Source organism: Bos indicus x Bos taurus, chromosome 19 (genome assembly GCF_003369695.1).
Source record: "Bos indicus x Bos taurus breed Angus x Brahman F1 hybrid chromosome 19, Bos_hybrid_MaternalHap_v2.0, whole genome shotgun sequence".
NCBI classification, from domain to species: Eukaryota; Metazoa; Chordata; class Mammalia; order Artiodactyla; family Bovidae; genus Bos; species Bos indicus x Bos taurus.
Window position 1 is genome coordinate 37922450 of NC_040094.1, and position 21043 is coordinate 37943492.

General features: G+C 42.0%; 1 long non-coding RNA gene across 1 annotated transcript; it reads right to left on the reverse strand.

Annotated features, from left to right (window-relative positions):
* Positions 1–1361: 1361 nt before the first annotated feature.
* Positions 1362–20889, reverse strand: LOC113878597. Its single transcript, XR_003507034.1, has 3 exons — positions 20798–20889; positions 8709–8959; positions 1362–5063 (listed from the first exon to the last, which is right to left on the reverse strand). It is a non-coding gene; the product is annotated as an uncharacterized LOC113878597 (long non-coding RNA).
* Positions 20890–21043: the final 154 nt, after the last annotated feature.

Sequence of the window (21043 nt, forward strand, 5' to 3'; positions counted from 1 at the left end):
GTCCCCCGCCCCGCTCCTGGAGCTGAGATTAAGAACGAAGCAGCATAAGGCAAACATTTGATTGATGTGCTAAACAGAGGACTCTGAAGGATTGAAGTTCCAGACCCTTAGCTAGCACTCTCCTTGGAGATACTCTGCGTGCTTAATTCCTCAGTCGTGTCTGACTCTTTGCGACCCCATGCACTGCAGCCCGCCAGGCTCCTCTGTCCATGGGATTCTCCAGGCAGGAATACTGGAGTGGGTTGCCAGACCCTCCTCCTGGGGATCTTCCCAATCCAGGGATTGAACTCAGGTCTCCCACCTTACAGGCGGATTCTTTACCAGCTGAGCCACCAGGGAGATATTCTGGGCTAGTGTTAAGGCAGACAGCTTTTGGTATTTTGTTTTTATTATTTTAGCTTTTAGTCTTTACTATAGATACTTTTGGATACCTTACTTAGTTTGAGGTGCACATAAGATCTTATTTGGAAAGGGCTCCTGCTTATTCTTCTTTTGTATCCCCTCAGGACTTAAGCATTTAATTTCACACTATTACTTTTATTCTGCACTTACTGGTATGTTCCTAAGGTTATTTTTGAGTGTTCTGGCTCCCCAACTGTTGGTCAGGAGCTCTTATGTTAAGAGCATGTCTCACTTCTTTAATACCATCCTTAACAGTACTCAGTCCATTCTATGCTGTGCTTAGTCACTCAGTCGTGTGCAACTCTGCGTTCCCATGGACTGTAGCCCGCCAGGCTCTTCTGTCCATGGCATTTGTCAGGCAAGAATACTGGAGGGAGTTGCCATTTCCTTTTCCAGGGGATCTTCCCGACTCAGGGATGGAACCCACATCTTTTGCATTGGCAGACGTGTCCAGCATTGGCAGACGGATTATTTACCACTAGCGCCACCTGTGAAGCCTACAGTAAATTCTTGCTGGTCAATCATAATATGTTTACTGTTTCACAGTCTGAATGTATAGCACTCAAAGATGGTGAAGTATGCCTCCCTGGAAATTAGTATTTTAGAGTAAAACCTTATCCTGACTTAACTATTCATCATACAAACACCAACATTACAGATGTTCAACATTAATTAATCACTTAAACTGAATTTTCAAACACTGCAGCCAGCACTAAGAGTTTACGGTTTCATTTAGACATGGTTCTTGCCCTTGGAAAGTGTACCCTCTAGCAAAAAGATGGAAAAACTAACACCAATGGGATAGAAATGTGATCGTAAGAAAAGTGTGTACTAAAGATGAAAGTCAAATACCTAGGTATGTTTAGAATGGAGAGGGGGAAATCCTGAAAGCTTTTTCTCTCTTCCTTTTTTTTTTTTGAACTACACATAATCTTTACTTTGTTATTTTCATCATGACACAGTTATCACCCAAAGCAGGAACTGATGTTGATTTCATCAGCTCAGTTACCTTTTACCAGTTGTCCTGTCCTCATCTGCCAGACTTCACATAGGTAGCTCCACTGTTCTTGCCTTTACACTTTCATACAGGCTTTTCTTCCTGCCTTGATGCATCTCTCAGCCTTGTTTAATATTTACTTTCTTCCGAAGGTCTTTCCTGACTTTTTCTTTCTAAGGTATTAGGGCATAGTGATATATGTTACTCTGCACTTATTGCTTTATAGGTACTTTTTCTTATACAACTTGGTAGATGTGCTGTTTCCCTCACTCTGTGCCTAACAAGCAATAAGAACATAACTCCTACTTATTTTATTCATCAGCTCTTCTAGTGTCCAATACAGGGCTTTGATGTCAGATTTAGATTTGAATTTCAGCTCTGTCACTTTCTCTCTGCATTGCTCGTGGACAATTTATAAAATTTACCTGTGTCTCAGTTTTCTCATCTATAAAGTGGAGATACAAATAGCCACTTTAAGAGTTGGTATAAAGGTTAAAGGAAATGATTGTTATAAAGAGCTTAGCACAATTCCTGATAGAGTAAGTGCTAAGTAAATGGCTGTTGTTATTCCAGTCACCCTAGTAATGGCTGTAACATCTTAATGTTTGTGACTATAACTTTATATGGTCTCAGTGGGTTGTTTGCTTTTTTCTATTGAGCTTCACTTAATTCAAAAGATACAGAATGATTACCCAGGCATTATATATTAGGTATTGAGTCAAAGCAAGATAGACAAAACATCGTGTTTCCCTAGGTCAGTAAGCTTGTTGTTCCAAAACACAATAGAGCAGTAATGGAAAAATAGAAAAATGAGCAAAGTTCAAAAGTGGTACAGAGGAGGAAATGTATTTTATCTGGAAGCTTTAGGAAAGTATGCATAGAGGAGGTGAACTTTTAGGACAAATAAGTTTGCCTGCAGACAAGGAGAAGAAGGACTTTCTTACAAAGGGAACAGCATGTGCAAAAGCAGAGGTGTGGAGCAGCCCTGTGTGTGGGTGGCTGAAGGCATGTCTAGATATGGAGTGGCTGACATAAAGAAGAGGCAGGAATGGTTTGGGAAACTATTTAAATGTCCTGGAGCCTGGGCCAAAGGTGAGGGGGAGTCTCTAAAGGATTTTAAGCAGAGGAGTCCCACAATTAGGCTTGCACTTTAGAGATCTGTTTCTGGAAGCTGTGAGGGGGACTGATCAGAGTGGCAAGGAGACCAATCAGAACGCTGCCATAATAATAACCTTACCCAGAGTCGAGGAGGAACCAAACAGGGCAGGGGTAGCAGGGATAATCTTTTGTGTATGTTCTTGTGAATTTTCTTCCTCATATCTGTATCTCCTCTCCTCTGTTACATTTGAAACTTCCTAAAATATCCCTCAATCTCCTTTCAGATGTTCCCCTTGCCAGTAAAATGATATATACCATATTTCAAATACAAAGTATAGTTGTCCATTGTTTGTTTCAAAGGCCTAGGAGTTCCTCAAGGTTGGGAGCCTTGCCTGGCTGGCCTCATCATCTCCAGCTTCTTTCTTGCTGGCATCTAAAAGGGCTCGGTAAATGGGGTAGCCACTGCCAGGTGTTGCTCGGTTAGGAAAGACTTGCACAGAACCAGTCGTCCTCTCTCCTCTAAGCCTCTTTCTGACCAGTAGTGGTTAAGGACAGCAGTTTCTTCTGTGTGCATAATAACTGTCCCGTAAGGTGAAGAAGCAGGCCTTGACTTTTTAAAGACAACGCTAGTGTAGCCAGGCCAGTCTCATAACTTCTGAGTAAAAGTATTGACCTAGTCCCTATCCCTCTGTGAAAATCTCAGAATTTGCTGATGTGACCATAATTCATATTAAAATCTTTTCATTTACAGCTGCCTTAAAAATAGAATCAGTGAAAATATGTTTTTTTTAATTGAAAAAAAAAATAGAGTCAGTGAGATCATTTGTGGTTCCTTCTTTTCTTACTTTTGCTAGATAAGGCCAGGGACTTCTCTTACCTTCTTGGCCACTTGTTAATTTGGTTCTTGGATCACCTTGTCCACACCCACCTCCAGCCCTACCCTGGGGGAAGGTATTGGACAGATCCCAGCAAGCTCAGGCACTGTTCCCCGCCTCTGCAGCTGGGGTTATAAATAACCACCAAAACTCAACAGTCAAATAAGTACATTTTGAAAATTGCTCAAATTAAAAAAAAAGATCACTCTGATCCTGATTGAGTAGCAGTTTTCCCACTCCTGCCCTTCATTTCCCCCTTTCTTTCACTTATCTACCTCTCTTCTCTGATCCAAGCTCCCTAGGGAAGCCAATCTAAGCACAAAGCCCTCATACAATGAAGACGTCTTTTCCCTTATTTGACAGGGGCAAAGCCCTCCAGGGCTGTAGTTATAGTTACACAATGTTGTTATAGCAGCAGAGGCCTCAGGGCAACATATGTTCCTGGGTGGTAATTGGGTTTGCTTTAACAGACTGTCTCTCGCTGTTTCTCTATGCCCAAATTCATTTATCAAGAAAACCAGGGAATTGCCATTATGGATGGGCCTTCATGTTTTGTTTTGTTTTTTTATTCCAGCAAAACCAAATTCTTTTTTATTCCCAGGGTAGAATGTATTTAGTGATCACGGGTTGAGACGTTTTAGACTGAAGTTATTTTCATTTATTCATTCAACTAATATTTATCGAGCATCTGATAAGTGCTATGCATTGGGTAGGAGCTGAGTGTACTCTGTGAATAAACAGACAGGTCTTTTCCTCCTAGAGCTGTCGATTTAGGACCAGTGTGTAATAGTGGGGGCTGGGGGAGTATGACGTACACCTGCACCAACCCTCTCCACCTTTTCAAAAGTTATTAATCCAGTATAATAACACTAAATAAATGTTTGAAAAAATAAAACATCCTTAATCTCACTGCTGCTATAGAGCTATTTTTATTGTTTGCATATTGCCTTCCAATTTTTCTCCACATGCATACATTTTATTATATGTACACATTTTGCATAGATGCACTCATTGCTTACATGAAATTCCATATTTTTTACACATTCTTAATATCTCCTTGTTTCTCTGTAGTCCTCGTAATCATAATTGTAATTGCTGTGTAATGTTGTAATGTGGCCCTGTGACATAACGTGCTCTGTTTGGGATTATTGAGGTTCTTTTAAGTCAGATAATGATGCAGTGAGTGTCTGCATGCATCTTAGCTCTCCCTGTTTTTATTTCTACCTCTTCTACATTGATTTTTTTTCCCCAAAGACTTGTCCAAATTTAAAGTGTCACCATCCTTGTGGGAGGATACCAATTTTAAGATGTTCCCAGAACTGAGTGTTACCACTTAATAAAATCTTGCAAGTTTAGTTAAAAAAAAGAAAGAAAAGTGCACCTCAAATGTGCTTTTCATTTTATTTCTAGTTAGGATGGACTTCAGTCTTCATGTGTTTATTTACTAGTCCTGTTTCCTCTTCCATGAAATCCCGTGCATTACTCATTTCTCTACTGAGGTCTTGATGATTTTCTTTTTAAGTTTGAAAGACGGAGAGACAGATGCTTTGTCTGAGCCACATTCAGCTATTGAGTCCATGTTATTGAGAAAGGAGAACATTTGCTTCATAATGATTTATCTGGTAGTTTCTCCTCACTCTCTCTGGCTTCTCTATTATCTCTAGTGGTAAAGTCTTTGTCAAGTATGCATGCTATTGAGAAAGAGAATGAGATTATGAACAGAATGTGTAGATGACATGGGTAAAAGCAGTGAGGAAGCAGGTTATGTCTTTCCTCAGCAAGAACTGAGGAGCAACTTTAAAAGCTGTAGTCACTCTTGCCCACTACAGAAACTTTGAAGATGGCTTACAGACACTATTTTCCTGATTACCTAGGAGAAATTGAGTCCCAGAAGAAAAAAAAAATTCACAAGCCAGTCAATTTCAGGAAGATGCAAAATGATCCTGCATTATGCCATTTGTAAACTAAGGGTCATTTCATTTGTTGGGAGATGTTTTCCCCAGAATAGGGGCTAGGAATGGGTTTCTCTGAGTCACTTACATATGCTTAGTCAATCTCCCTTGTGACTAATTGTCCCCAAATGTGAATCAACTGCCAGGGTGAGGGATGCAAGCTACAACTAGGAAAATAATTTCTCTATTTAAGGTAAATCAGCACATACATGGTCCAGACTCACAACCTTGGATGTCTTAGTCTTGCTCTAACCAACTGACGTTACTGATCCAACCCAATCTCAGGGGTGAAGGATGATTTTCTTACTAGTTTGGAAATTACCTGGAGATGAGTGGGCATCTGGTCATTTTCTTTCCTGCCTAGCCTTGCCGGTAGATGTCACTACACCAGAGCATATTCTCCAAAGATAGGCTCAGAAGGAAAGAGAGGGCTTCAGAAAGGCCCAATCCAACCATCTTGACCCTATTCTCCCATGGCTTCCATTAATAACTCTGGAAAACTATCAGAAATATGTATATACATGGCTCCAGACAGTACTAAAGCCTGAACTCAGAAGGCCAAGACCTCAGGTTCTGGGCAGAGTCAGAGATCTTATCCAGAGGCCTTCCCCAGATGGGGTGGGGCACACAGCTGCTGTAGGAAGGGTGGCAAGACCATTTCAATGGGGGTGTGCATGTGATACACTTATCAGGGAACAAGAGCCGTAGTCTTGGGGCTCTTCCAAATGTCACTGTAGAGTAGATACCTCAAGCAAAGCACTCCACCCACCCTCCACCCTTGCCCCTCTGTCCACACTGACAGGGGCCATCCCTTGCCTGAGGGTTGCCAGGCTGGGGCTGGTTCATCAGCTTTGGGCCTTCAGAGGGCCAGCCAGACATGTAGCCACACCCTGCCAGGAAACTGGGAAAGTTCCTAATAGTTCGTAAAAGTTCCTAATAGTCATTACTGTTCTCCTTCAAGACAAATATAAGTAGCATTAATAATCCAGGGAAATGAGCTATTCTATAAAGACTTTGGTTCCATAGTCTTCTGTAGGATAAAACTGAAATTCTTACCTGGCCTGACTATATTCTCCAAAGATAGGCCTGGAAGGAAAGAGAGGGCTTCAAAAAGGCCTAGTCCAACTATCATGACCTTCCCTGCATTATCTGCCCTCTGGTTAATTCTCCAGCCTATTCCATACAACCTCATTCTCTGTGTTTTAACCTCATTGACCCTCCTGCCCTGGTTCCTTCCACCTCAGGACCTTTGCACATACTCTTTACGCTGACTGGAAATTTCTTCCCTCATTTTCTTCTTCACCTCTTTCTACTAATCCTTCAGATCTAAAGTCAAATGTCATTTCCTCAGGGAACTATTTCCCCAAAGCTTCTAGATTAGACCAAAGCCCTCATTTCTATACTGTTACAGTACCCTGCATTTTTCTTCATACCAGTTGTCTCAGTTTATAATTATATATCTATTTGTATGTCTGTTTAATCTAGATCCTTTGCCTTCTGTCCTCCCAATGCATACCCTAAAGGTTTCATGAAAGCAGTGTCCATTTTACTTACCACTGCATTCTCAGCACCTAGGAAGGTACATAGCACTTAACAGGCACTTAGCAACTATTGGATGTATGAAAAAAATGGCAGTAATAATAATAAATGAAGGAAGTTAGAAAACATAACATTACTCTTGTACCCGCATGCATATAGCATTTGTAGATGTGTCTATATAGTATCTAATTATAGTCACTCAATTCCTAAGACATATCAGAGTCCAAAGAAACTTCTAAATTGGTCAAGAGGAAAGTGGAAGTTACCATATGAGGCAAAATCTTAAACGCTGTGGAAAGATGGAGGCTGAGGCTCTGATCCATCCATGTGAAACTATAAAGGAGATAAGTACAGATTTATTTACTAAATCCCCAAAATCAGTGCAAAGGAAAATTTTTTGAAAACTAGACTATGGACTCCCCAGAGAAGAGACTGTGTGTTATTTATCTCTATATCCCCAGCACCTAGCATGATGTCTGGCACATAGTAGGAGCTCAAGAAACGTATGTTGAACTATTTTGTTGAAGCTTGAAAGAGGTAGACGTGGGTCTGGGGATAAAGTAGAATACAGTTTTTCACTTGGGAAATCTCAGAGGCAGAAAAGTATGAATAGGGTCAAGAAGGGCTCCTTTACATGTATGGACAATAGCTATACAATAGATTGTTTCAGGGACATTAGGGCTATTCAGGGCCCATCCCTTGACCTTTTGAGATCATCCTTATGAAGGGCAATTACTATGCACTCCCACAAAATGCATCGTCTCTCCACCAGCAGGGACCAAACTCTAAGCTATATAAAGCATTGATCTCACCCTGCCTAACACTGTTATCTCCAGTGCCCTCCAGACTCTTGGGCACATGCCCTGTTGGTTCCATGGGCATATTCTACTCTGGTTTTCACCAAAGAAGGGAAAAACCCAGAAGATGATGCCCTTCAAACAGAAATAAAAATGGCTGCATCTCTCAGGGCAACCAGAGCCTGGGGCTGGTATTCCTGAGCCCACAGCAGGGAGGCCATTAGCCCCAGTCCCAAGAATCCTTGCAAGCAGCATCCCTGGCATTTAGCCTTCCATCCCTGGCACTTAACCTCAGGCCCCTTAAGTGGGGACATTTCAAACAGTTTTTCTTACAACCATGGAGGGTTCAAAAGAATTCTTGCACATTAAAAAAATAAATCCTCCAAAAACAGCTATTGAGCTGCTCGACCTCACTTATTTCTTCCCTCTCCCAGCAGTGTGTGGCTTAAAGTAAAGGTTGCGGACTTGGTTGTATGTTCATTAGCCTTGTTCCAGCCAGCTCTGCTGGTCTCATCCTATCTGGTACCAGCAGGGTAAGGGCTGTGTCTTTCAAAGATGGGCCTGAAGGCATAGGCATCACAAAAATAATTTGACTCTTGTCAGTGATACGCTGATGTGTTATGGAAACTAGTCCCAGGGGCTTGTCGCCTCTGACTTCCCTCCTCCCCTTATAGCAGCCTATAAATCACTGAGTATTAATATTGTCTGGAGGACCCTTCTCTCCCCACCCCTACTCTGGGGCTCCCCAGCAGGCAGAAGGCTGCAAACTAAGCAGGGAGAAAACAAGAATGGGCAGCAGGCAGGGGTGCCCATCATTTATCAACCAAATGCAGTGGTTGGTGGCTCTCTCCAGCAGTGCTCTGGCAGGCTGAGCAGGCAGTGCAGCCGTGTTTTCTGTCAAGATGGAGAGCACAGTCCAGCAAGAGTTCCCCTTATTTGGCTGCCCCAGCCCAGAAGTAGGGAGTCAAGGCATGAGTCCTTTTCTTTTTTTTTTGGTTTTGGTGGGTTCAGAATTAAAACACACTTTTGGTCCTGGATAGATTCTTACCTCTTTCCCACTCTCTTCTGCCAAGTCTTCCGTGGGGCCTCCTCTGGTAGCTTCTCTTTTGACCCCACGAAGAGCTTTCTCACTTTACTTGGCACATTACAGAAGTTTCTTAAGAGTCCCAGTTCCAGAGCTCTGGCCGGCTTTCTTAAAGGGCAGCACCACCCTCCTCCTCCTTTGATCGTCTCTGGTTTCTCCTTAATGGAAATCCCCCAGCTTCCCCATCTCTCTCTCTTTCTCTAAGGTAGGGAAAACTTGGAGAAAGGAAGTGCATTTAGTCCACTGAACAAGAGACATGCTTTTGTCAAGAAGTTCCAAAAAATGTTCCAACTCCCTCACCAAGAACAGCTGGAACCTGCCAGAATCACCTCCATAATTTCTGAGCATTGCTTCTCTGCAATATAAACAAAGTCAGAGTTCTAGGGAGTTTAGGACCCAGGGAAGTGACTGGGAGGCAGGGAAGTGGATTATAGCATGACCAATCTGGACTGTCTTCCTAACTCTGACCTTCAATTTCTGGATAAGGAGTGGACCTCCAGGTCTGCATCCCTCTGACTTAGTCCTTTGAGCCCCTCCGTAATGGTTATAGACATAGTCTTTGAAGGCAGATGGACCTGTCTTCTCTAGCTGCATACCCTTCAATACACTTCTTAACCTTTCTGAGTCTCAGTTTTCTCACCTGTGAACTGGGGATAGTTATGTCTACTTATAGGATATAATAACTGTGACTAAGAGTTAAATAATATTATGTGGGCAAATTACTTAGCCTATAGGAAGCTCCCAGTAAGTAGAAGTGGTATTCTTCTATGTCTTTTGGCCAGGGCACATGGCCTATAGCATCCTGAGTATATTGCTTTCTTCCTGGGGCCTTGATGTTAGTGTCTCCTCAGGTGGCACAAGCTTCGTGGGCATTCTGAGGAACACAGACTCACCACTGATTCAGAGATCCCAGGATTTCTAACCTATTTGGGGAAGAAATCAAAATTTGGTGTATATAGCCAAAAAATTGACAGGGTTGAGATCTAGAATCTGGCTTGACATTCTAGGCAAACACCAGTAGATCAGAGAATTGGATGGAGCTTCCAGGGAAGGTACCAACTTGTGTGATGCTATCAGACTGTCATGGAAGAAGCCAGACCAAGGAAAATACACACTATTTTGTAGACTACCAGGCCTTTGCCTAAGTTGAATGGAAGCAGGGGTTACAGAGGCCACTGGTGGAATGTACTGGAACATTCCAGGCCCTTCTGCTGCACAACATCACCCCTTGAGCTTACAGCCATCAGGGTCTTCCAGGAAGAATTGGGTACAAGGACCTCCCCCTCCACCATGCACAGCAAGAAATCACCTGCTCTGGAAGAAGCATTATTCTAAGTGCTACCAAGTTACTGAGTGTGGGGAGTGTCAGTACAGTCTTTTGGGAGTTTTTCACCAGATAGAGAGACCCGGCTGCTAAGGCCATTTTATTGAGCGAGGTGCATCTTGTGGAAAAGATCTGCTGCATATAGGATACCCATAGGAAAAGCCAGGAAGAGGCACCTAATCAATCAGGGCTTAAGAGCTGGATGAGATATAACTTCATTTTTCAGTAAGAAACAGATACAATGAAGCTAATGAAACTCAAGAGTCAGAGCCCCTCACTTGCACAGAACCCTTCCAAGTCCTTATTCCTAATTCTATAATTATTTTACTATTTAACTTGAGGAAGCCTCAAGTGGTATGAGCCTTAGACTTCACAGAACCTGAAGCCTTCCCTGCTTTTAGTCTGCAGGACTTTTAGCCTCAACCTACAGGAGTGATCATAAACAGTTGGAAAAACAAATATGTAAATAATCAACTTTGCCCCAACATTGCCAGATGCAGTGGCATGCCCTAGTAACTGACAAGAAATAACAGAGCAAATGTGTTCCTTTGCTTGGAACTGGGGAGAAAGGGGACTTCCTTGGTGGCTCAGTGGATAAGAATCCGCTTGCCAGTGTAAGGGTATGGGTTCGATCCCTGGTCGGGGAAGATTCCACATGCCTCGGGGCAACTAAGCCCATGTGCCACAACTACTGAGCCTGGGCTCTAGGGCCCTCTAGCCGCAACTCCCAAGCCCACATGCTGCTACTACTGAAGCCCGCAGGCCTAGAACCTGTGCTCCACGATGAAAAGCCAACACAGTGAGATGCATGCTCCACAATGAAAAGGAGCCCCAGCTCGCCGAAACCCAGAGCAACTAAAGCTTGTGCGAAGCAACAAAGATCCAGCACAACCAAAAGTAAGTTAATTAATTTAAAAAAAATAATTGGGGAGAAAGGACAAACATATAAAATGACAGAAGAGGAATTATGAAGCTACTCATGCTGCTAAGTAAGCATGGGCCAAATAATGGGCCAAACACCTAAGTCCTGGAGGCATCATTACTGTCTTGCAGGATTAGCTGAGGAGTGCTTGCAGGAAGTGAGGTCTGATTGGAAGTTGATGATGAAGACGGTAGACAGGGCAGCTTGGTGTGCTGCAGTCCATGAGGTTGCAAAGAGTCGGACATGACTGAGCGACTGAACTGAACTGAGGGGGAATATCATCTCCAAAGCACAAAAGATAAAACTGCGGACACATCTGTAGTGATATTTTACAGTTATCTATTACAAAAGCCTTTTAGATAATATTCTTGGCTCTGAAAATAATTTCTGAGCCTATGTCCTAGGTCTGAAGGAAATCAAACTACAGCTCAACTTTCACATCACTTGTCTCTTCTGTTACATTTATAGTATCTTTGAACTGGATTTTATGGTACTTGATTCTTCATTTGGTACATGGTGTGAGGGTAAGGGAGAGGATTAGATGTGAAATTAGATGAAGAATGTTTAGAGTATTGTAGCTTATTTGCCCAGGGGTTATTGTATTTTTGAGGCTGACCTGGATAAGGTAAATGGGAACAATGGTGGGGAAGAGAGAAGTCTAAAGTGGTGTGAAATGAATAGGTCTTTTGGTCTATACACAGTCTTCTAAGGATATACACAACCAGCATTTCCTCTCCAGAGACTGATCTCTAAAGGACCTGGGAGAGTCATATGTGGGGGATGCAAACTGTTCCCACCAAGGTGCTGCTCTAAAAAGATGGTCCCTCAAGGTACCCATAATCACATGACACTGCAGAACTAAAGTTTAATTTGCTTTTTGTGAAGCAATATCTGCATGCTGGTCATAGTGCTGGATGTAGTCATTAGACTGAGGACCAAGACATGCCTGTTCTCCTCAAGAAACTTCAATATTTTAGTGAGGAGGACACTTAAGAAGAATGCTAACCTGGATATTTCATAAGTCAAAGAACCAAATCTTTTGTGTCTCACAGTGACCTTTTAGGGATATCATCAGTTCAGTTCAGTAGCTCAGTTGTGTCCAACTCTTTGTGACCCCATGAATCTCAGCACGCCAGGCCTCCCTGTCCATCATCAACTCCTGGAGTTCACCCAAATTTATGTGCATCGAGTCGGTGATGCCATCCAGCCATATCATCCTCTGTCGTCCCCTTCTCCTCCTGCCCCCAATCCCTCCCAACTTCAGGGTCTTTTCCAATGAGTCAACTCTTTGCATAAGGCGGCCAAAGTTTTCGAGTTTCAGCCTCAGCATCAGTCCTTCCAATGAATACCTAGGACTGGTCTCCTTCAGGATAGACTGGTTGGATCTCCTTGCAGTCCAAGGGACTCTCAAGAGTCTTCTCCAACACCACAGTTCAAAAGCGTCAATTCTTCGGTGCCCAGCTTTCTTCACAGTCCAACTCTTACATCCATACATGACCACTGGAAAAACCATAGCCTTGACTCGATGGATCTTTGTTGGCAAAGTAATATCTCTGATTTTTAATATGCTATCTAGGTTGGCCATAACTTTCCTTCCAAGGAGTAAGCATTTTTTAATTTCATGGCTGCAGTCACCATCTTCAGTAATTTTGGAGCTCCCAAAAATAAAGTCTGACACTGTTTCCCCATCTATTTCCCATAAAGTAATGGGACCAGATGCCATGATCTTCGTTTTCTGAATGTTGAGCTTTAAGCCAACTTTTTCACTCTCCACTTTCACTTTCATCAAGAGGCTTTTTAATTCCTCTATACTTTCTGCCATAAGGGTGGTGTCATCTGCATATCTGAGGTTATTGATATTTCTCCTGGCAATCTTGATTCCAGCTTGTGTTTCTTCCAGTCCAGCATTTCTCATGATGTACTCTGCATATATAAGTTAAATAAGCAGGGTGACATTATACAGCCTTGACGTACTCCTTTTCCTATTTGGAACCAGTCTGTTGTTTCATGTCCAGTTCTAACTGTTGCTTCCTGACCTGCATACAGATTTCTCAAGAGGCAGGTCAGAGGGTCTGGTATTCCATCTCTTTCAGAATTTTCCACAGTTTATTGTGATCCACACAGTCAAAGGCTTTGGCATAGTCAATAAAGCAGAAATAGATGTTTTTCTGGAACTCTATTGCTTTTTCCATGATCCAGAGGATGTTGGCAATTTGATCTCTGGTTCCTCTGCCTTTTCTAAAACCAATTTGAACATCTGGAAGTTCACGGTTCACGTATTGCTGAAGACTGGCTTGGAGAATTTTGAGCATTACTTTACTAGCGTGTGAGATGAGTGCAATTGTGCGGTAGTTTGAGCATTCTTTGGCATTGCTTTTCTTTGGGATTAGAATGAAAACTGACCTTTTCCAGTCCTGTGGCCACTGCTGAGTTTTCCAAATTTGCTGGCACATGGATATCATAGGGGTAGGTATATCTTTTTCATGAAATGTTCCCTTAAAAGATTAGCAGGGTCTGACACACATTACCTAAATCAAATCCCTTATGATTATACAGTGGAAGTGAGAAATAGATTTAAGGGACTAGATCTGATAGAGTGCCTGATGAACTATGGACTGAGGTTCGTGACATTGTACAGGAGACAGGGATCAAGACCATCCCCATGGAAAAGAAATGCAAAAAAGCAAAATGGCTGTCTGGGGAGGCCTTACAAATAGCTGTGAAAAGAAGAGAAGCAAAAAGCAAAGGAGAAAAGGAAAGATATAAGCATCTGAATGCAGAGTTCCAAAGAATAGCGAGAAGAGATAAGAAAGCCTTCCTCAACGATCAATGCAAAGAAATAGAGGAAAACAACAGAATGGGAAAGACTAGAGATCTCTTCAAGAAAATTAGAGATACCAAGGGAACATTTCATGCAAAGATGGGCTCGATAAAGGACAGAAATGGTATGGACCTAACAGAAGCAGAAGATATTAAGAAGAGGTGGCAAGAATACACAGAAGAACTGTACAAAAAAGATCTTCACGACCCAGATAATCACGACGGTGTGATCACTGACCTAGAGCCAGACATCCTGGAATGTGAAGTCAAGTGGGCCTTAGAAAGCATCACTACGAACAAAGCTAGTGGAGGTGATGGAATTCCTGTGGAGCTATTTCAAATCCTGAAAGATGATGCTGTGAAAGTGCTGCACTCAATATGCCAGCAAATCTGGAAAACTCAGCAGTGGCCACAGGACTGGAAAAGGTCAGTTTTCATTCTAATCCCAAAGAAAGGCAATGCCAAAGAATGCTCAAACTACTACACAATTGCACTCATCTCACACGCTAGTAAAGTAATGCTCAAAATTCTCCAAGCCAGGCTTCAGCAATATGTGAACCGTGAACTTCCTGATGTTCAAGCTGGTTTTAGAAAAGGCAGAGGAACCAGAGATCAAATTGCCAACATCCTCTGGATCATGGAAAAAGCAAGAGAGTTCCAGAAAAACATCTATTTCTGCTTTATTGACTATGCCAAAGCCTTTGACTGTGTGGATCACAATAAACTGTGGAAAATTCTGAAAGAGATGGGAATACCAGACCACCTGATCTGCCTCTTGAGAAATCTGTATGCAGGTCAGGAAGCAACAGTTAGAACTGGACATGAAACAACAGACTGGTTCCAAATAGGAAAAGGAGTACGTCAAGGCTGTATAATGTCACCCTGCTTATTTATATGCAGAGTACATCATGAGAAATGCTGGACTGGAAGAAACACAAGCTGGAATCAAGATTGCCGGAAGAAATATCAATAACCTCAGATATGCAGATGACACCACCTTTATGGCAGAAAGTGAAGAGGAACTAAAAAGCCTCTTGATGAAAGTGAAAGTGGAGAGTGAAAAAGTTGGCTTAAAGCTCAACATTCAGAAAACGAAGATCATGGCATCCGGTCCCATCACTTCATGGGAAATAGATGGGGAAACAGTGGAAACAGTGTCAGACTTTATTTTTGGGAGCTCCAAAATCACTGCAGATGGTGACTGCAGCCATGAAATTAAAAGACGCTTACTCCTTGGAAGGAAAGTTATGACCAACCTAGATAGCATATTCAAAAGCAGAGACATTACTTTGCCAACAAAGGTCCATCTAGTCAAGGCTATGGTTTTTCCTGTGGTCACGTATGGATGTGAGAGTTGGACTGTGAAGAAGGCTGAGCGCCGAAGAATTGATGCTTTTGAACTGTGGTGTTGGAGAAGACTCTTGAGAGTCCCTTGGACTGCAAGGAGATCCAACCAGTCCATTCTGAAGGAGATCAGCCCTGGGATTTCTTTGGAAGGAATGATGCTAAAGCTGAAACTCCAGTACTTTGGCCACGTCATGCGAAGAGTTGACTCATTGGAAAAAGACTCTGATGCTGGGACGGTTTGAGGGTAGGAGGAGAAGGGGACGACAGAGGATGAGATGGCTGGATGGCATCACTGACTCAATGGATGTGAGTCTGGGTAACTCCGGGAGTTGGTGAGGGACAGGAAGGCCTGGCGTGCTGTGATACATGAGGTCGCAAAGAGTCGGACACGACTGAGCAACTGAACTGAACTGAACTGACACACATCAGGGATCTCTCATCCATAAACATACATAAATCCTTTTTTAAAAGCAGCTTGATTGAGGCATAAATCATATACCATAAAATTCACTTAGTATACGTGTATAATTCTATGATTTTTTAAAGTTTATAGAGTTGTGCAACCATCAGCATATTCCAGTTTTGGATCATTTCCATCACCCCAAAAAGTTCCACTGTGCCTGTTTGCAGATAATCCCTGCTTCTACTCTCAGCTGGAGGCAACCTCTGATCTGTTTTCTCTATAAATTTGCCTTTTCTAGATAGTTCACATAAATGGAATCATATAATATGTGGTCTTTTGTATCTGGCTCCTTTTACTTAGCATATTGTTTTTAAGGTCCATCCACATTGTAACATATATCAGTAGTTTATTCCCTTTTATTTCTGAACAGTATTCTCTATAAATTCTTTTGGAAGTTATTTATGTTTTGAGGTAACACTGACCAGGATGCAGGAGCCCTGGTCTTCTGTCCTGCCTCTTATTTGCCAACTGACCTCTACCAAGTCCTTCCCTTGTCTTGAAACCCACTTCTCCATTTGTAAAATGAAGGGACTAGACTGATCATACACAGTCTCTAATGGGTCTTTGTACTTTTCATGGAGTACCACTAGGTCCTGTATACCAAAATTTTGATGTCTCATTTACCCATTTTGATGTCACATTTACCCTTTACCTATGGGTCAGGACGATCCCCTGGAGAAGGGAATGGCTACCCAATCCAGTATTCTTTGCCTGGAGAGTTCCAGAGGACCCTGAACTGTCCATGGGGGTCACAAAGAGTTGGACAAGACTGAGTGACTAACACTTTGACTTTTTTTTTTTTTTTAATTCTAAAATGTAACAAATCCTTTATTGTTAAGGATGAGGAAACTTCAGTTTTAAAACGCTGCAGTTTAGCAAGAAAAGTTGATTCCCACTGAGAGGAAAAGAAGAGTTAAGGAGTGAACATTATCCAGTCTGAGAGATGGAGAATGAACAAGTGAGAGAACTAAGCAGAAGACAGAAAGTGGTGGGCCGCAGCAAGGCACAAAGTGTGTCAGGCAGAGCCCCGAAGGTCAAAATCCAGGCCACAGTTATCCTGGGAGTAATAGGGCAGGGATGCAGGAAAGGGAGGCCCCCAGAGTGGGAGAGATGTTGAGGGCTAGCCCCCCTCCCTACTCTGTTCCCATAACCTCATTCATTCCCTCAACACTCCTTCTCAATCCCTCTAAGGCTGCTCTGCTCCTTCAGCTCTGACCCCATTTCCTCAGGATCTCGTTCCCTGAGGAACCAGGCCTGACATTTCAGACAGAGGCTGAGGGAATGAGGTAGGTCAGAAAAAGACACTGTGTTTCTGCGTCATTTTATTTTTTGCCTTTATTACTTTGGAACCCAGGGGCCAAAGATGGAAGTACTTATACATTTACCAGGAAGTTCAGAGATAGTCCCAGGTACCAAGGAATATCAAGACTTCTCTAATCTTTGCTGAACAATTGCTCCTGAGTATCAGATTCTAGAGAATAAAAATGGTGATTTGAAATTTCCATTCTTGTTGGTTATTGTGGCATAAATGTACAGGGTAAAGGATCAAGGTGCCCCAGAAGTAGGGCCAGACGGCACCTTCAGAACTGGAAAGCTTCTCTTGACTATGACAACCCAACCTTCTCTTAATTCAGTAGCTAGTGGATCCTACAGATCCTCTGATCTAGCAATCTCCAAAGCCTTTCATCCTTGGTAGCCCTTCAGACATCTGCAGCTTTTAAGACCCCAGGCCTTATAGGGACTACTTGGGAAAGGGCTATACCTCTGACCCCATACTTGTAGGAAAAATAATTTGAGTCCTCATTTATTTGTGACAGCTGTGGACATCCCAAGAGCAGGCTAGGATCAAGAGGCTGAGCATTTGCTGTTGGAACCTTCTGAGGAAAATAATTCTCCCATAGATGAAAAATAATTTATTGATATACTTGGTGTATGTAATCCTCCACTTTTTTTAAAATTTAAATTTATTTATTTTAATTGGAGGCTAATTACTTTACATAATCCTCCACTTTTGATGTTTTTGAGTGCCTGCAACCAACCTCCCTGAAAGCAGCACCCAGAACATGTCTCTAGACCACTTCTGCTTACAGGCTCCAAGGCCTGCTGGGTTATGAACTCCAGAATAGGAAGTATGTCTCTGAATATTATTGTCATTCCATAGTGCCTAGCTCTGTGTCTGGCACATAGTGGTCATTTCAATAAATTTGTGACAAGCAAATTAATTGGTAACAATCAGGTTGATAAAGATGACAGAGAGACAATGAAAAGGTTTTCTTGAAGCTAGAAGATGCTTTTAAGGCAACCTCCCTTTGGCAGCACGCACTCTCCCCCAAACCCTGGCTGCTTCTTCCTTTTTAAAAGAATGTTTTTTTTAATTTGGCTATGTGGGGTCATAGTTGCAGCATGCAGGTTCTTTAGTTGAAGCACATGGGATCGAGTTCCCTGGCCAGGGATTGAACCCAGGCCCCCTGCATTGGGAGCATGGAGTCTTAGTCACTGGACCACCAGGGAAGTCGTAAACTCTGGCTTCTTTAATTAGAGGAAACAGACAGGAGTTGATCTTCAGATGAGGTCTTTATCCTCCCATCATGTCCATGCCAGGAGAAGCAACCAGTGATAGAGAAGGGAATGAGAGACAGCTGCTTGGGCATGATACCTGGGGTAAGGAGAGGACAGGGATCTCCTCTGCACGCCTGTCTTCGCATTCCTCCAGCTGGGCCATCTTAGTGTCTTTAGCCAGCTTATCAAGAAGGAACACGACTCTCTGGATTCAGAAGATCCAGTTCTTCAGCTGCTGTGCCACCTCCACCAACTCTTCTGCCACTGTCTAGGGCCTCTATTCTTGGTACTTTGGCTTTAAAATGAAATTTAAACTCCATATCCTTGAGACTGCCCTCTTCTATCCCAGGGAAGAATGCCACTGCCCAATAATATGGCATTTTCTCTTTAGAACAACTCTATCAGGTTGATAAAGCACAGTTGATTCTGGGTCAGAGAAAGGAAGTCATTTCTCCAAAGTATTTCAAGATTCCTCACTCCGGGCTTTTACCTGTAACACACACCATATGGCCCAACCAGTAAAAATCACACATCATCTTCTAAGACTGCCTGAGAATTTACATGTTGTGTCCTAAAATGGACAAAGTTGTCAGGCAAGAATAGATTTTAAGAGGCCAACTGGCCCACACTTTGGCTATCAGGCAAGTTAATTGTCCAGAAGTTTAGTGTGTGTTGAGAAAATACTTGAATCTGAAGTCAAAAGACCTAAGATGTTTGTCCTGGGTCTGCCATTTATTAAGTGGACAATCTTGGGCAAGTCATCTAAGCCTCTGGGACTTAGCTTTCTGTAAAATAGGGACAATAATATTTTCATTTTCTACCTATTGTACATATAATAGTCTACCTATTACGCACTTGTGAAAATTAAATGAGATGGTGTGTGTGAAAGCTATGAAGTACAAGACAAGTGTTAATTTTAACATCTCAGCCAAACTGTATCTTTGGAGACTCTTTATGTAAAATGTAAATAGTAATCCTTTTTTGTTTATAAGAAAGTTTTATAATAACAGAGATTAGGAGTTCATCTCTGGAGTCAGGCTGCCTGAGTAACCTTGGGCAGTAAGCAATCTTGCTTCTTTCAGAAGCCTCCATGAAGAGGAGATAATACCCATCTCATAGGTATGCTCATGAGAATTAAATGAGGCAATGTATGCATGGTACTTAGGATATACCTGTTATGGAGAAAGAAACTCTGTGAATGTTAGCTGCTACTATTACTGATTTTATTAATGAAAGTGTGCCATAATGAGGCAGTGTAGTCTATTAAGATCTGATAGAGATCTGAGTCAAGAATCAAAAAGATTCACCTTTTTGGACCTCAGTTTCTCTACCTGCACCATAATAAAAATCATGGTTTCCTTTTTCCAGATTTTCATGGGGATTAAAAAAACATACATGAAGACTTTGAACTAACTGGAATGTTATAAATTGTAAGATTTTTTTTAATTGAGTTATTTATTAAGACTAAATTTTTATCAGTTCATCAATTTTTGTTCATTCCTATCTGCCTTTGGTAAAGTTGTCCACTTCATAGAAAAGGAGTACATCATCTCCCTGTCAGTAAAAAAGATTTCAAATATCATCTTAAAGTACATTTTACAAAAAATCTGCAAGAATATACTCTTTGCAAAGAAAAATTTTCTTTAGGGTGTTCCATATCCTCAATTTGTTTTCTGTACATAGGCTGATTTTAATATTAACCCAACTCTTGAATTTCCACTTTGGGTATTATCTGCTTTCAATATTTAATCCCCAAAATGACCTCTCAATGCCTTGTAGCGTGCTTCCAGATTACCTCCTTTTTTCTGATTATTAATAGTTAGTATGGCTTCAGGGAATACTTTCATTTTAACATTAAACTGGGAAAAAACAGAAATAGAAAGATAAATCTGTAGCAAGATCAAAAATAGATATCATGGCTAAATATAAATCTGGAGGGAATTATCTAATTATTTGGATGGTCCCTTATCACAGACAATCTAGGATTGATTGCCTTTCACTTTTTCCACATAAGAGAACAAAATGGTTAATGAATACCAAGAGTAATAATTTTTTTTCTTTTGAAGAGAACAATTTTAAGCAGTAACTTAAATGCTTCTTCCCCTCAAACGTCTCATGTATATATTATAGCATGTGATTTTCACAAGGGCGTGCATTCTCTTTGTGGCCCATTCAGGTTCATTTTGACTTGTAGGTCAGAGAGCAATGAGCTGGGAAGACCAGGATTTGGTTATGGAGTCACTGTGTAGATTTGCTCAACTTTCTCAGTTACTTTGTTCTTTCCACTCTGCTGAACAGACTTGGAATGGACAACTCTGCTCCTTTTCAGTCTCAGTTTAATTTACAAGCTAGCAGCTGCGTTTTTAGGTTGGACCAACACCAAGTAAGGACTTAGATATGTGAAGAAAGACAAATGTGGTGCCACATGAGGCACAGTAGCTATTAAGTTCACGGATATAATGCAAATCGCATGCAAATATTATGCAAACTTTTCATTAATTTGTAGAAATTTACTTTAGAGCTTGCAAGCAACATTGAGATCCTATGAGGATTTTAAACTGTTTTTAGGTTAAACCAAAAGTAATGCTTTTTGAAGTTATTGCTTTCTTCATACTTACCGGGACTCAATTGCTGAAAGTTTGACACTCCTCCCAGCTCCCCAAGATGATTTCACTACTGCTTTATTCCATCTTACACCCGGCCTCGGCCCCGGCCCCGGCCCCGGCCCCGCCCCCACTTTGCTTGACGTCACGTGACATAGTATTTGCATACTACCTGGGACTGGGTGTGACGCTCCCCTTTTCTGCATCTTGTCATTGGCGGTACCGGAGAACCAGCCCCCTTCCGGACGGACCAATCAGCGA